Genomic DNA, 16,664 nt, shown 5'->3' with positions numbered 1-16,664 from the left:
GTGTTATGCAATCTTATGAACCCAAAATAATAAATAAATGCATATACACTATTAGCACTTTTCCTTGCCCTTTTCAAGTGATTATTAACATAAATAATGCATAAAAATTAGCATTTTATTGCCACTCCTGTGCTAGGTGAGCTTTGTCATTGGGAAAATTATGTATTACCAGTCACATTTTTAAATAGTTGGATAATTTTTTAAGCAAATTGAAAACCAAAGACATAGGGCTATATTTAGATTTTCACATTCAAAAAACATACTTGACTCCTTATCTTTTTCTCTTATTAGCTATTTGGTTATGAAGAGCCTGTTAGTCTCTTTAAATCAGTTTCTTTGCCTGTGAAACAATGGGAATAATAGCTGGTTCTTCCCTTTGATAAGTCTGTGTTTAACATTCCCTGTGGGTCACTTCATTAGCCACCAAATATTATGGACAAATGAAAGACATTTCCCCTGTACCCATATATATTAAAATTCTGGCATTTTGGTCATTAATACAAGGGTGGGCAAAGTAGGTTTAGAGTTGTAATACAAATAAATAATATAATAATTGATAAATAATAATACAAGGATAAATGGTGAACATACACAAAATGGTATTTACCTCAAGCCAATGCTGATGCTTATAAGACAAGATCTTTAAAGAGTTGGAACTTACTCCATGCTTGAGTGTTATATTTTCAATTTCTGCACTACCTCTCCAAGAAGTCCTGCTTTCTAAGCAATTTTAAACAGACAAAAAAATCAAGTATTTATTTGGGAAGTATATGTATTTTATAGGAAAAGGAAGATATTAACTACAGTGTAGGCTGCTTTCCTGACCACAAAAGCAAACTTCTGCTTGTTCAGTTTTAGAAGAAATGGGATATTGGGATAGAATAGTGACAATGAGGCATTTTCTAACCATCCCCAAGATTCCTCACACCCCTACATTATTTCTTCATTAAGACAGCGAATTGATGCAGACTACTTTTGTAGCTGTAAAAGCATGAGTAAAGACAACTGCAATATCTGGAAAGGGCCCGGGGCAGTTTTAAGGACAGAATCAGCTGACAGTTACATGTGAACTTGTTAGCTAACAACCAGTTAAAAAAACATATAACAATCAAAATGAAGAAAGTACAGCAACTGGCTTTGCAGTCTGAGATGCACTATCCTTGCAGGATGAAAATTGCTATCAGAGCTTCTAAATACCACTTCTGAACTGGGAGAACATTCCTGAACTATGTTCATGGTCAGTGGATCTGCTCCTGTTCTTCCCTTGACTAATGTGAAATCATGTGTGTGGCCCATTTGTCAGACTGATGTCTATTTTCTTTCTTTCTCTTATTTAAATGTTCTTGGGGATAGTTCCCCCGTCCTGTGACCCTGATTTTCCTTTAACTCAGGGCAGGAGGAATGAGAAGGATAGAGAAAATGGGTAACTGAGATGAGGTGATTGATAAACGAAGTGTAAAAATGAAATGTATTTCATATTTCTATCATTTTTTAAACATTGTTACAGTTTTACTATAAAAACCTCTGGAAACCAGTCTATATTCAAAAATCATTTTGGTCTATTTGGAATGATCTGAAGAAAATTAGGTGTTGGTGTCTGGTGGGTACACATGGGGAGTATGGTTTTGGTGCACTTGTGTGTGTGTGACAGTCAGAGATCACCAGAAGCTCTGAGTATGTTCTCCTAATCCAACGATCTTATTTCTAGACATGCCTCTCACTTTGGGCTAGGTCACGAAGCTGTCTTTATCAAGGAGGTAGGCTTTCCACAAAGTAGTCTGAAAGCTCAAGAGCATTGATTAGAAAGTGTAAGGAGACATTTTCCACTCAGGGTTTTTATAGCATTTTCAACCTCACTCACAGTCCACTTTATTTCGGAGTGCTGAGAATTCAACAATTTTAACAGTGGCCAGTTACTAGTAAAAGAAAGCCTAAGGAAACCCTAAGGAAAACAGAACAAAGACCTAAGTAGAAGAAAGTTATGCACTTAGCGGGTTTCAAAATTGATCATAATTTATATTTGGACAGAATTTTTTGTGACAAATTTTTATAATAACTATATCACTAAAATCTATTTAGTTAAGTAATAGATAAATTAATAACCATCTATTTAGAGTGAATATTTAGTATATATAATCATTCTGCAAATGAAATAAAATTATTACTATTTAAAATATTCTATATTGGAAATTACATTTGGCAAAGAATAATATTTTGACAAATAATTTACTTTTTATTCAAATTCACAAAGAGATTGTGAATTATCAATCACTTTAAATCAGAACAAAAGTTTTAGAAATTTTATTATGGAATGGAATACTCTGATACCTTATATTTTTAAATACTCACCAGAGGATGTTTTTTCCATTGATATTTTAGAAAGAGTGAAAGGGAGAGAAGGTGGGGAAGAGAGAAACACCAATGTGTGAGTTACACATTGATTGGTTGCTCTTGCATCTAAGAGGCAAGGATCAAACCTGCAGCCCAGGTATGTACCCTTGACCAGGAATTGAATCTGAGACCATTAGGTGCGTGGGCAGACACTAATCTCTGAGAAACACCGGCCAGGGCAGCATAATATTTTCATATATTATCTCTTTGCCTTTTCATTATAAGTGAAAAAAATACATAAATAACATTCTTGATGTCTCATAAAATATACTGTTTTCTCCATATAATTACTGAGGGGTATTTAAAAGTTTTGCAATAGAAATACGTAGTATATTATCAAAATAAACTTTCTAATATTTACATCTATTTATCAAAAGAGGAAACAAATATAAGTTTAATTTTTAATTAACTTCAAATTTTATTGAAGAATTCTAGAAGTAAAATATTTGACCAAAATTTATATCATATAATTTTAAAATTCAGGGAAATATGTTGAATAAGTTCCCTAGGTTTATAGATTGATCAAAATTACTTGTATTTTTATATAATAGACTGTAAAATAAGGTGTGTTTTATATTTACATGATAGCATCATCCACTATAAATTTTAAACAGCTTTATTAAGATAAATTAATATGCCACACAGCTTATCCTTGTTAAGTGTAAAACTGAGTGGTTTTAGTACATTCACAAAGTTATACAGATCATCATCACTATTTCATTCTAGAATGTTTATTGCCTCCCACAGAAGGAACCCCACCCCCTGTAACTGTCAGTCCTCATTCCCCATGCACCAGACTCCAGCAAACCTAATATAATTTCTGTTTCTATGGATTTACTTACTGAACAGTTCAAATAAAGGTTCCTAGAAACCCTCATTCTGTGAAATTGTGCCTTCACCATGATGTCCGAGGAAAGAAACTTAGTATCAAATGTCTTGTTGTTTCCCTAGATCACTTAGCATGTAGTAGGTGCTCAATAAGTGTTCAATGGCTAATATAAATGCAAATCATACATAGGAAAAAAGGAAAACAATGACAAAAAATGAAAATTCACATTTATTCTGTTTAAATGTGCATCTATCTAGACCATATTTTTCCATAAATATCTTTGACATGTGGCTGGATTATTTAATTCTTTACTTGTTCTATTATCAAGTTTTTTATAGAACAGGAAAACAAAGAGGGTAGGATAGTATGCAGACATTTTAAATAACCAGCAAAGCCATAGCATATTTTTCTTTTTAAAGAAAAATTTGTAAATCTTTGGCATAGATTTGTCCCATCACAAACCCTGTGTACTCTTTAAACAGGTCATTTTCTGAAAATTTGTAGAAATATGTGTATGTGTGTGTGTGTGTGTGTGTGTGTGTGTGTGTGTGTGTAATGCACGCGCTCCTGATTTTAGTGCTGGCATTACTGTAATTTTACAAAGGTTTCAAAGAAGCAGCTGATGCAGTTCAGAATATTTATGACAATTTACTTCTCTGGGAAGGCTTCCTGATTTACTACCCGTTGGCTGCAGAGGGCCTCCAGGTCTCACCAACACCAGGCAATTTGATAGCATGCCCAGAAATGCTTTCACAGGCAAACGTCTCTTCCAGCACTAGAACATTATCGCGTAAGATCCCCGCAGAGCTATTTCCTAAATTGTCTGAGAAAGTAGAGTGGGGATTACTGAAAAGAAGACTAAATGTTTCTCTTACACTGTGGTTGGCAAGACGAAAGCAACTGACTCTTAGAAGATGGATCCAGGAGAGGAAAAGAGAAACTGCCTTTACCTATAACTTGCATTTTTCTAGATGTTCTCAAGAGGATTGACTTGGCACATTTGCCTTTTCCATGATTTCCAAAGCACCTCATGTCTTTGTTCTCAGCACAAGTAGAGTTCTGGGTAGAGCTGGATTTATTATTTTAAGACCAAATGCACTTATTTCTTTTATAATTTTCGTTTGGTTAAAGCTCGAGATCTATGCAACTTGAGATCTTAGTGTCACTGATGGTTGTCAATTAAAGCTCAGGAAACGCAGGTGGCTCTTCAAGACCCTGCTTTCACTTCCTTTGCATATGTGCACAGAAATGGGATCACTGGATCATATGGTAGCTCTTTAACTTTTTGAAGAACCTCCATGCTGTTTTCCAGGGAGTCTGCACCAATGTACATTCCCACCAGCAGTGCACAAGGGTTCCCTTTTCTCCACATCCTGGCCAATACTTACCTGTTGTCTTTTTTGGTTCCAGCCCTCCTGACAGGTGTGGGGTGATATCTCATTGGTTTTGATTTGCATCTCCCTGTTGTTTATTGTTTACTTCACCTAGGCTCCCACGGCCTCCTTCCAGAACCCTTATGGCTTCAGACATCTCCAATCTCAAAATTGTCTCCTATCTTTGAATTCCCTCAGATTACCCTGAGCAGACAGCGTTCCTGGGACTGTCTCCACATGTAACTGCTTTAATTGACTCTCAAAGGATCTCTGAACAATATGTAAGGGATTGTGTCAATTGTGGAGAAAATAAGACCAAAAAACACTGAAATTAATAGACTCTTCAACTATAAAGTCTCATTGTCTGAGAATGAAATCATTAATTGCTTAGAGTCTTCAGTGCTACCAAAAAGAGACTCTGGCTTGTTTTGATTACTGTATTTTGAAACATTATCTTTGTTGACTTTAAGTGAAAATGAGAAGTTAATTTCCTATTATAACAAGACCAAACAGTTTATTTTTCTGAAAATGATTTCCTTTTACTCTGTGTGGGCACACAGAGACCTCCCAGCACACATGTATTCCACTGGGGATTTGTTTGGGAAGAGACCCTGCTGGTAACAGGATCACACTGATTTAGAAGACACTTACTGTAAAGCTGATAGGCAGTATCTATATATATTGCAATATCTGGGTGTTGGAGATTTTTATTTCCATTCCTATCCCTCTGCGTTCACGCTCATCAATCACACAGAGAAGCTGACTTATATTCTCCACACTGCACCACTAACCGCATTACAGAGCTGAAAAACTTTCTCAAAGTTTAAAATGTGATAAACGTAATCAAATTGCTCTAGTCAAATTCTAACAGTGCTGAATAGATGACACTAATTACCTTTTCTTATTATGCTACAAATGTGGTTTACTCCATCTTTATTCATGAAGAAATATCCTGCACCCACTAAGGGGGCTGCGGCAGGATCTAATATTGGCTTATTTGTTTCCTTGGTTTCACTTCTCTCTTTTATCAGCATCCAAGAGATGTAATTTTAAGCTGCAATATATTTATATGCAGTACTTTTCTTTTACCCACTTTGGAAGATAATTGTTACTCACTGACAATATTCACATTCCTACGTAAATAAGTGCTTTCCGAACACCAGTAAAATGATAGAACTTTTTTTTTTGCTGTTGTTGTTGAAGCTTATTTTTGTTTTGGAGAGAGTGAGATTGTTTCAAAGCAGTTAACACCAAAAACAGATGCAGCATATGCAAGGGAAATGCATCAATATGAGAGAAATTGTTCCAGTCTTTCCATGGAAAAAATGTAAATATACTTCTTTTCAAACATAGTCTACAGTTTTGCATGGGGACGTGTCCCAGTAATTCGCCGTGAAAATCATTTACAGAAATAACTAGCTGAACTTGCTCACGTGCTAAGTAGGTTAAACAATTCACTTAATCAATAAAGAAATTTAAAAAATAAAAAATAAAAAAAATAATTCACATTCCTATTTCCAGTATCTTGATAAGAACCAAAAAGAAAATATAGCATATGAAGTAACTTGCAGAGCAGGAAAGCATAAGCCCAGGATGCTCAAGGCAATCTAGTTTTATGCCTGTTGTTCTAGAGCAGTGGTTTTCAACCTCCTGGCCCTTTAAATACAGTTCCTCATATTGTGACCCAACCATAAAATTATTTTCGTTGCTACTTCATATCTGTAAGGTTGCTACTGTTATGAATCATAATGTAAATATCTGATATGCAGGATGGTCTGAGGCGACCCCTGTGAAAGGGTCATTCGACCACCAAAGCGGTCGCGACCCACAGGTTGAGAACTACTGTCCTAGAGTATTAACAACAATTCCTTTCAGTTTTAAAAGTGAGTGTTGTTTAGATGATGGAGTTTTATTGTATAGGACTTAGAGAGAAAATGTCCCCTGATTGTAAATATTAAGTTGGGTAAGTCTTTGCCCAGACAATGAGAGGAAAAAAGAAATCACTGATTAGCTAAGAGTCTCAAAGCTAATTTTCTTGAATCTTAATGAAGACTGTTGGAGAGTTCTAAATTATACAATCACATGCTTTCTGAGCAAATATACCTTGCTCCACTTAACAGTCTTTAGAGTAAAAATATGAAAATATACACATAATAGATATGCCCTTTTCATGGACAATGAAATTAATAAACAGAGTTACCTGGACAAAAAGAAAGTTAGGCTTGCAGATATCATAAATGCAACCATACTTAAAAAATACTAGTATCTATCTGTCAGAATTTAAACACTGTTCTGGACTTAGCCAAAAATATTGAAAAATTTCTCAAAACATGAAGGCATCAATGTATCATCAATTCTTCTTTATTGAAAAACAATTACTTTTCTTACCCAAATACAGAAAGAGACTCCATTCATTTTGAGTCTCAGACACAGTTCCTCATGTGAGTTTATTTAATAACAACATCTGGCCTTGAGTAGGTAAGGGGAAAAGAAAACCCATTCAGGAGCCAAGTCTACTTTCATCAACTGTGAATACTTCTCAAGGCCATTTTTAAACACTTGTATTTCATTGCAAGACAGAGAAACTAATTAATAAAAGAGTCTCTCTAGAAAAGAAATTGGTCAGAAACAATTATTTGGTAAAATTCCTGGCAGTGAAAATGTCCTGTGTGACAGGTGTTGGCTGCCTCCATCTGCTGTGAGTCTCACTCTCTGCCCTTAGGATACTGCTCTGACTGTGGCACTCCTTCCATTCAAGTACAACAGCCACGTAACAACTCCATAGAGTAAGTAAGAGTGTGAATAGCATTGGATACAATGAATACTTGGGTAAAACCATTCTTTGCACCTGCTCTTTTTTTTCCATTTTATTTATTTTAAGAATTTACATCTAAGCTTTAAGGCAGTGAGTTCACCCAGTAATTGCTACATTGGATTGCAATTGCTCTTTCTATTTCATTAGAAATGGTAACATGTGCTCACGCTTAATGACTATTTAATTCACTAATTTAGTCAACTATGACAGTAAAATCCTGTTGACTTTACTAATGAACTATTGCTTATCAGGAGTGATAACATTAAAATCACTTCAAATACAAATCAGAGAAAAAAGTACAATGTAAAGTATAATGGTTCACTATGTTCTGAATTGACTTTAAATCTATTTCTATTGAAGAATAGTTGATCCTTCAAAAGTGGGCTAAAGGCTCTTCCTTTCTCCCTAAAACTATACTCTATTAAAGTGCTCTTTCAACATTCTCAAATACAAAAGAAAGGAAGGACACTGAACATGGTATGTGGACAAATTTAGTCCAAAAAGAATTTTAAGCATTTCAAAAAAATTGTAAGAGCCTACAGAGAACTTACCATAAAAATCTCAAAAGATATAAACTAATTGGCATTGGTATCATGATGCAAAGCCATGAAATTATCAACAGAACAAGGACTCACCCAACATTTTGGAGTGTATTGCCACTCTAAATACTTTACAAGAATGACCTGATTCACTCATAAGACATCTAAGTTGGATAAGGGAGAAAGGGGGGAATTTAGGGCAATGGTTGGTTTGCAATAACCAAAATGGCTGAAGAATGATTATGTCGGCGTTTTCACAAGTCAGCTCAGGAGCATCTGATGGAGTCAAATGCTTGCATACCTACTTTGTAACTAACAGATGCGGACTTGTTTAAAAGGTGAGCTTAGCAGGGGTGGGGAACGTCTGGCCAGTGGGCCATATAAAGCCTTCAAAATCATTTGGTCTGGTCCTGCCGAGGCATTAGGGGTGAGTGAATTAAATGTTTGACCAAATATAGCAGGCTAATATTTTAGGCTGCTAATTTTGTATGTCCTGAAAATGATGTTATAAATATCCAAATGGCCCTTGGCAGTAAAAAGGTGCCCCACTCCTGGTTGGGAATTGAAGGTTAAGATAAACTAGAATGCTCAGTGGGTAGAAGGTGGTCAAATAGTAGAGGTCCCTTATTGGATGGGTCATTCATATTTATAGTCAAGTCACTATGGACCATTTATTTATGAATCAATTAGTGTATTTTTTCCTACTTTTTCAAAAATTTAAACTGTTTTATTCAATGGGGTTGTGTATATCATTCATTTTCTTTCATTGTTTCCTCCCACCTACTCTAACGTATCGGCTCAAATATTCCATCGTTGGAGAAGCGTTCCTGACCACCCCTCCTAATGGAGCGCCCTGCTATTATTCTCTGCTGCTATCAGAGCCTTGCTCTGTGTGTGTTCTTTTCCATGTTCCTTGGTGGTCTAGCATGGGGGTCCTAGGACCTCAGAACTGAATATGTTTTTCTTAGTGGGCACTCCAAATCAGTAGTCAGAATAGTGACAGGCATTCTTTTAGTGCCAAATGTATTGATTTTAAAAAAGAAAAAAGCAAACACTTATTGATCAAGAACAAATAGCAACATATTAGCTTTCTAATACAGGCACAGGATAAAATTAAATTAGAGGGGAATGATCAAGAAGATACAGAAAACCTAAGCATATCAAGATATGTGAAAAAATTAGAACTCTTTCAAATAGATTCTCCCCATAGAATCACCTTCCAAATTTGAATTATTGCAAATTTGGAATAGATAATTCTGATACTAGTTCTACCATTCAGTGGCATGCAGGAAAAGGATAGCTTCTCAATAGATTTACAAAACAGTGCTATCCTGACAAAGATGGCTCATAGAGAATATTTGACTTATAAATATTGATTCCAAGCCATAAATAAAACATTAACACATAGAATCAAATAAGCATCAAATGAATAATATACTCAAATATAATTTATTTTGGCAAGGTAGGAATAATTCAGAACTAGGAAACTAACTAAATATACTTTATAATATTAACTGGTCAAAATAAGAAAAGTCTAAAAATATTTACTGGTGCTGAAAAGGCATCCCTGATGAAATAGTCCACTACAATGTGAACACAGGAATATTTCCTCAGCATGATGAAAAGTGTGGACTAAAATGAAGAATGCTGAAAGGGGAGACATCAAGGGCATGCTAATTAGAAAACAGGAGGACAAGGAAGCTTTCCTTATTTTTAAAAATTTAATGGTGTTATGAAATATGTAGACAATTCAATCAGACAAATAAATAAGATAAAATGTATATTTTAAAATGATGAGAAATCAATACAGTAATATTAGCATAAAGAATTCAGAAAGTTATCCTACTTATAAAATAATCTAGATCAATAGCTTTCTCATATATGGTAAAAAATAGGTCAATGGGAGTAATTCTACTTGCAATAATAAACACAATATGAATGAAAATAAACTTAGCACAGTAATACTCAATATACATCATCATGTGAAAATGTGCTGATGGGTGAAAGAATTGCACAAAAGGAAAACATATTTTTCTTTGAATGGTGCAACATTTTAAGTGTGTTAATTGTCCTAATTTCAATTGGATCTCAGTGAAAACCACATAATTAAAAATAGTTGAAGACTGATATTTTGAAGAATAATTAAAGCAGTAATTAGGAAAGATAGGATATAGTAGGACCTATCTTACTCTACTTGTATCAAAACATTACAAAATTCCAATAATGGAAAAGCTTTTGCACAGCAAAAGAAACCATGAACAAAACAACAAGAAAGCCCACTGCATGGGAGAACATATTTGCCAATGATATTTTCGATAAGGGTTTAATCTCCAAAATTTACAGAGAACTCATACAACTTAACAAAAGGAAGATAAACGATCCAATCAAAAAATGGGCAATGGATCTAAACAGACACTTTTCGAAAGAAGATATACAGAAGGCCCAGAGACATATGAAAGCATGCTCAAAGTCACTAACCATCTGAGAGATGCAAATCAAAACAACAATGAGATACATCTCACACCTGTCAGAATGGCTATCATCAACAAACAATAAGTTTTGGAGAGGGATGTGGAGAAAAAGGAACCCACCTACACTGCTGGTGGGAATGCAGACTGGTGCAGCCACTGTGGAGAACAGTATGGAGTCTCCTCAAAAAGTTGAGAATGAGACTCCCATTTGACCCAGTTATCCCACTTTTAGGAATATATCCCAAGAAACCAGAAATACCAGTCAGAAAGGATATATGAACCCCTATGTTCATAGCAACACAATTTACAATAGCTAAGATTTGGAAAAAGCCTAAGTGTCCATCAGCAGATGAGTGGATTAGAAAACTGTGGTTCATCTACACAATGGAATACTACGCTGTGGTTAAAAAGAAGGAATTCTTACCATTTGCAACAGCATGGATGGACCTGGAAGCATTATGCTAAGCAAAATGAACCAGTCAGAGAAAGATAAATATCACATGATCTCACTCATTTATGGAATATAATGAACAACATAAACTGATGAATAAAAACAGATCCAGAGACAGAGAAGCATCTATCAGACCATCAAACCTCAGGGGGAAGGTAAGGGAGGGTGGGGGTAAGGGGGAGAGATCAACCAAAGACTTGTATGCATGCATATAATCATAACCAATGGACACAGACAACAGGTTGTTGAGGACATGAGTGGGGGGGGGTTGGAGGGACATTGGGGGGATAAGAACACATATGTAAAACCTTAATCAATAAAGAAATTTTTTAAAAGTTCCAATAATGTAAGCAAAGGAGTAATGAATCTGATAGATGAAGGGCATAGATCATATAGAAAAAAATCAAATTTAAAATTACACAAATTTTGTATCTTATAATAGTTCAATTTTATATTAGTGGGAAAATAAAAATGGTGCTGGAATCATTGACCCATTGTTTTATTATGACAAAAATAACTCCAGATAGAAATAAATGATAAAGTGTGAATTATAATGCATTATAAACCATTTATAAGAATATATGACTATATACACATAAAATCTTGGGTTGAAAAAAAGAATCTTTACAGTTATTCAGCAACCATAGATGCATATGCATATTGATATATTTTAATATTTCAAACAGTAGCAATAACTTGAAAAATTAATACTTTAATTTACAACACAAATTTAGAAGACTAGACTTTTTTGTTTTGATTTTGGTGTGAAGTTACATTGTTTGCATTTTTATTCTAATAATTTTAGCAATTCAATAATCATTTTCAAATTAGACTTTTTTCCTTTGTTAAAAATTGTGATTCATTTTCATTAATAGATAGAATACTCTCAAAATTCCTGTTTCTATGTTTTGATTTTGAACTCGTCCTGTATGTAGTGTATTTAAAATGTAAATAATTGAATGACAATTTAACATGGATATCCAATGACTGCATGTTGAGTGTCTCTCATACTTTTTAAAACCAGTAATTTATGTTGAGTATAGTCATTATTGCACTGGATGGATTGCTCTCTGTTGTTTCTTTCTCATTGATTTTGAACATTGAATTAGGTAAGGGGTATATTATAATACTCAGCAGTTAAGATTCAAGTGGAATAAACTGTATAAACACATAATTATGTGAGCAAGATAATTTTGAATTTAAGCTTTCATACATTTTCTAAATATCAAAGATAACTTTGGTGTAATATTAAAGCGACCAATTAAGTGTGTTGTTTGTCAGCTACCTGGCATAAGAAATCTCATAAAATTCTCATAAAAGTGGTTTGGAGTAAGCATTAGCATTCTTGCTAGTAGGTTTCATAGGACAGAGATCATGAGGCATCTGAGCAGTGTAGTGAAGATGGGGGTGTGTATTGAATTCTCATGCATCTGATCCTGTTCACAAGGACCACTGTGATGCATCTGTTTACTGTGAAGAAGTGGATGTAATTACCTATTGTTTCACATTAGGAGACACATAAGAATAAATGTGTGGACTTTTTAGCCACTCAAACAAAAGCTGAATTGACTCTGGATGGGTTTATAGTGGAGGGATTTCAAGGAGAGGACTTAGATATCTCTTCAGGTCTCTTCCTACATTGAGATTTTAGATAAAAGGCTGGATTCTAAAAAGTACTAAGTACAATTGAGAGCATACTTTCAAAACATTTATATTAGCAATAGAAAAATAAGAAAAAATATTCAAAATTGAATGTTAAAAAATTTCAAAAGAATACCATAGAAAAATCATAAAGTAAAATGCATTTAAGTTATAAATATATTAGAATTAGAAAAACAAAGCTATGTTATCAAATATAGATAAAGATTTACTTGAAGAGAAAATACATACAAACACCGAAAACCTGAGTTTTGGAATGAAACATATATGTGTTGGGGTGTAACTCAACTATTTGCTATATTTAGACTTTGCCATTGTTATTAATCAATGTTTCTTTCTTTTTTTAAAGAAAGACACAAGAATAAAATTACTTGAACCCCTACCACTGTGAATATACCCCATGTAGTAGATTACATTCTTGTTTCTAATTATTGACTTCATTGTCATATAACTTTGTAGTATCTACCACTTAAGTTAGAGGTTGGACATGTAATTTTTTTCTGACAAGTATAATATTAAGAGAAAGGATATGAACAAAACAGTACATTTAAATATGTTTGTATTATTTTATGCCCTCCTGTATTTCTGCTAGTGACTACAACAATATTCCCAGAACACATGGAGAGTCACTAGCCCTATCAGAGAGCACAGGTCAAGCAGACCTGACCCCAACTCATGGTGGTAGACAAGCCCAGCTCAGCTCAGACAAAATTGACCAAACTCCAGCCAATTGCAGATTGGTGAGTGGAAAAAAAAAAGTTGATATAAACCACTAAGATTTTGAGACTGTTACACAATGAGAACTGACTAATACATCTATTCTTGACATTTTGTTGACTATCTTGTTCACATATCTTGTAGGGTGTGTACCCATACAATACACAAGCATCAATATATTACAACTTATCATTTACAGTCTATTGTGAACATTTTTTTCATTATTCGTATGTATAAACATATACAGGAATAGCCAATTACATTTTTTTATGTTAGAAAATATAATTAAGGACTGAGATTAATATTCATTCCAATGTGTATTAGTGTGTCATTTCTATACCGTTTTCACAAAATAGAGCATTTTGTGAAATAAATAACATTACAACACAATTTTTATACTTCTACATTAAGTGTGCAATTTATATATTATGTGAGAGGCTAAACATGTGGTACAAATGTAACAGAAATCAGCAGAAAATTAGCTCAGAGAACATCTCTACAAACAAGAGAATTAAGGCAAAGTAAGTGAATTTGCGATTTGACTCATTATAATAATTTGTCACTCCCTTCTTAATGTGTTAGTTTTTTCCTTTGTAACACTGGATAATAAGATCAATGACTTAAATAACTCTCAGACTCATCTAATAAGTGGGTTATCTTTTCTACAGTTATTTCCCACTTACCCCTAATTGATTTCTATCTGTCTTTGGAATAAAAACATACCAGTAGAAGTATATAACTCTAGACAATCTTACATCTAGAAGTTTTGCTTGAATATTTAAAAAATCTTATCAAAATCAGAAAAAAAAACTTTGACAAAAGCATTTGGGTTCAGGAGTTCAATAAACTAATCCCTTCCTTTTGATATTTAGCTCACAAAAAAATTTTAAGACTTGCACATGTATTAAATGAAAAACAAAAAACCCCAAATACCTTTAATTGGTAAACTGAGCAGATGCTCAGTCCCAAGATTATCCAGTTTTTATTCACCTGGTAGAACATCTGCTTTATCCCTGCAAGGTAGGTAAATTCCTGCTTTGCATTAGAAAGCAGATGAGAACATATATTCTGGGTTGGCATCTAGATCATGAACTGAGAGGGGAAGGGGGTTTAAAGAAAGACTATGCAAGTTGGTTTATCATCTCTTAGTTTTTCTTCTCAGATAAGTTTTTATTCCTAGTGGTAAGCAATGAAGGGGCGGGTAGACTTCTCTGGGGTTTAGAAGAAGTGGGTTCATGGGAACTTGATACTATGGACAGGATGTTCTCCCCTGATCACAGGTGCCTTCTCTTCATTCATCAGTGCATGCATAACCTAGAAAACAGCACCTGAGCCTTCCTCTATGGTGATCATTCAGAAATCATCTCAAAGATGAACAAAATAGCCCCTGCCTGCAGGAAAGTCAAATTCTTTTTTTTTTACTTTTAATTTCTTTATTAAGGTATTACATATGTGTCTTTATCCCCCAATCCCCCCCACACACTCATGCCCTCACTCCCCTGTTGTCTGTGTCCATTGGTTAGGCTTATATGCATGCATACAAGTCCTTTGTTTGATCTCTCTCCCTTACCCTCACCCTCCCCTACCTTCCCCCTGAGGTTTGATGTTCTGATCCATGATTCTCTGTCTCTGGATCTGTTTTTGTTCATCAGTTTATGTTGTTCATTATATTCCATAAATGAGTGAGATCATGTGATACTTATCTTTCTCTAACTCCCTACATTCATAGCAGCACGATTTATAATAGCTAAGATTTGGAAACAGTCTAAGTGATCATCAGCAGATGAGTGGATTAAAAACTATGGTACATCTACACAATGGAATACTACACTGTGGTAAAAAAGAAGGAGTTCTTACCATTTGCAACAGCATGGATGGACCTGGAGAACATTATGCTAAGTGAAATAAGCCAGTCAGAGAAGGAAAGTCAAATTCTAAAGTGAGCTATGAACTAGTCAACAAGGTAGATTGGGAGAAATGCTGTAATTAAGTCAACTCAGGATGTTGTGAAAGAAAAAATAAACTGCATGTAAAGTGCATTTCTGTGGAGAATGACATGCATATGCCAATAGGTGGAAGGCCTTTGAGCCTGCTCTGATAAACGAGGGAGTTTTATATAGTTTGATTCTGAGACATAGTACAGGAGAGGTGAAAAATAAGATGAACTGAGTTTATAACTAAACTTCTATTCCCTGTAAAATAATTAACATTTTGTTCTAAAAACAATAGTGGTGTATTAAATAATGTTAAGCACATAAGCAACAGTATTACTTTTATGTTCTTAGAAATACGATGTGGACATGAGTGTGTAAAAAAACTTAGAGGGGTAATGAAGGGAGGCAGTGAGATCTTTCAGGAAGATGCAAAAACATTTCAAGTAAAAAAAAAAATCATACAGAGCTAAACTAGGGGAATGGTGGGGAATGGAGAAAGTGGCTGGTGTAGTCCACATGTGTTTTTATTCTGCCTAGCAATTTTGTTGTTTTGATTTTGTAAGGGCACCCTCCTTTGCTGACTCTATATAAGTGAGACTTGCCAATACAGGAAACTGCATTTGTTGGTACAGGGATGGCTACAGCTCCACATTGTTGAGTCATTGAAATCAATCCCCAAGACAAAAATAATTGGGTATATATATGGAAATATATCCCAGGAGAGGGGTCAAATCAGTGCTTTTTATAATTGACATGAAGTCACTGAAATAAAGGATAAATGGCAGTTAACTTGAGCCCTAAAAAATGAGGTAAGTAAGAAGACTTCTGTTATTAATCATTAATGTCTACTGAATATTATATAAACATACATAATGTTGGTATAGGATTATATAGGCAAATATAGACTTGGAAGGATAATAATATATTCTCCATTTAGGCAGACTTTGCCAACATGGCATCAAATGCAAAAGAAGACAAACAATAGCATAATCAACACCCTCCCCCAATATGCAATGATTGACAGATTTCACTGTATTAAAATTTTAAAGGCACACATTTCCTTTGTCTATAATACCCAAATTGAAATATTTAAATGAAAAAGTATTATGGAAAATAATGAAAGGAAGATTAGAGGCAGACATAAGTTTCATATTCTTGGAACATTTAAAAAAAAATTCTCAAATACTAATCAGAAAAGATAAAAAAATCACAGGAAAATGATTAGAAGACATAATCATTCATAAAGAATAAATGAACAAGTAAATAATATGTTGCCAATGAAATAGTAAAAATCGGTAAATTATAACATCCAATAATAATCAAAATTTGATTGAAATGACTATAGTAAAAATATAAGTATTTTGGAGTATTGGACAGTTGGTAATTTACCAGTATATCTCAAAAACTAAAAATTTAACTTATCTTTTAACCAATAAATCTACTTCTCCAAAAGAAAATAATATAATGCGTGCATAAAATTACAAA

Source organism: Myotis yumanensis, unplaced genomic scaffold (assembly GCF_028538775.1).
Source record: "Myotis yumanensis isolate MYYU_CA2020_CCGP unplaced genomic scaffold, mMyoYum1.0.hap1 SCAF_7, whole genome shotgun sequence".
Classification (NCBI taxonomy): Eukaryota; Metazoa; Chordata; class Mammalia; order Chiroptera; family Vespertilionidae; genus Myotis; species Myotis yumanensis.
The sequence above is the reverse complement of the archived record's forward strand: the minus strand, read 5'-3'. Positions refer to the sequence as shown.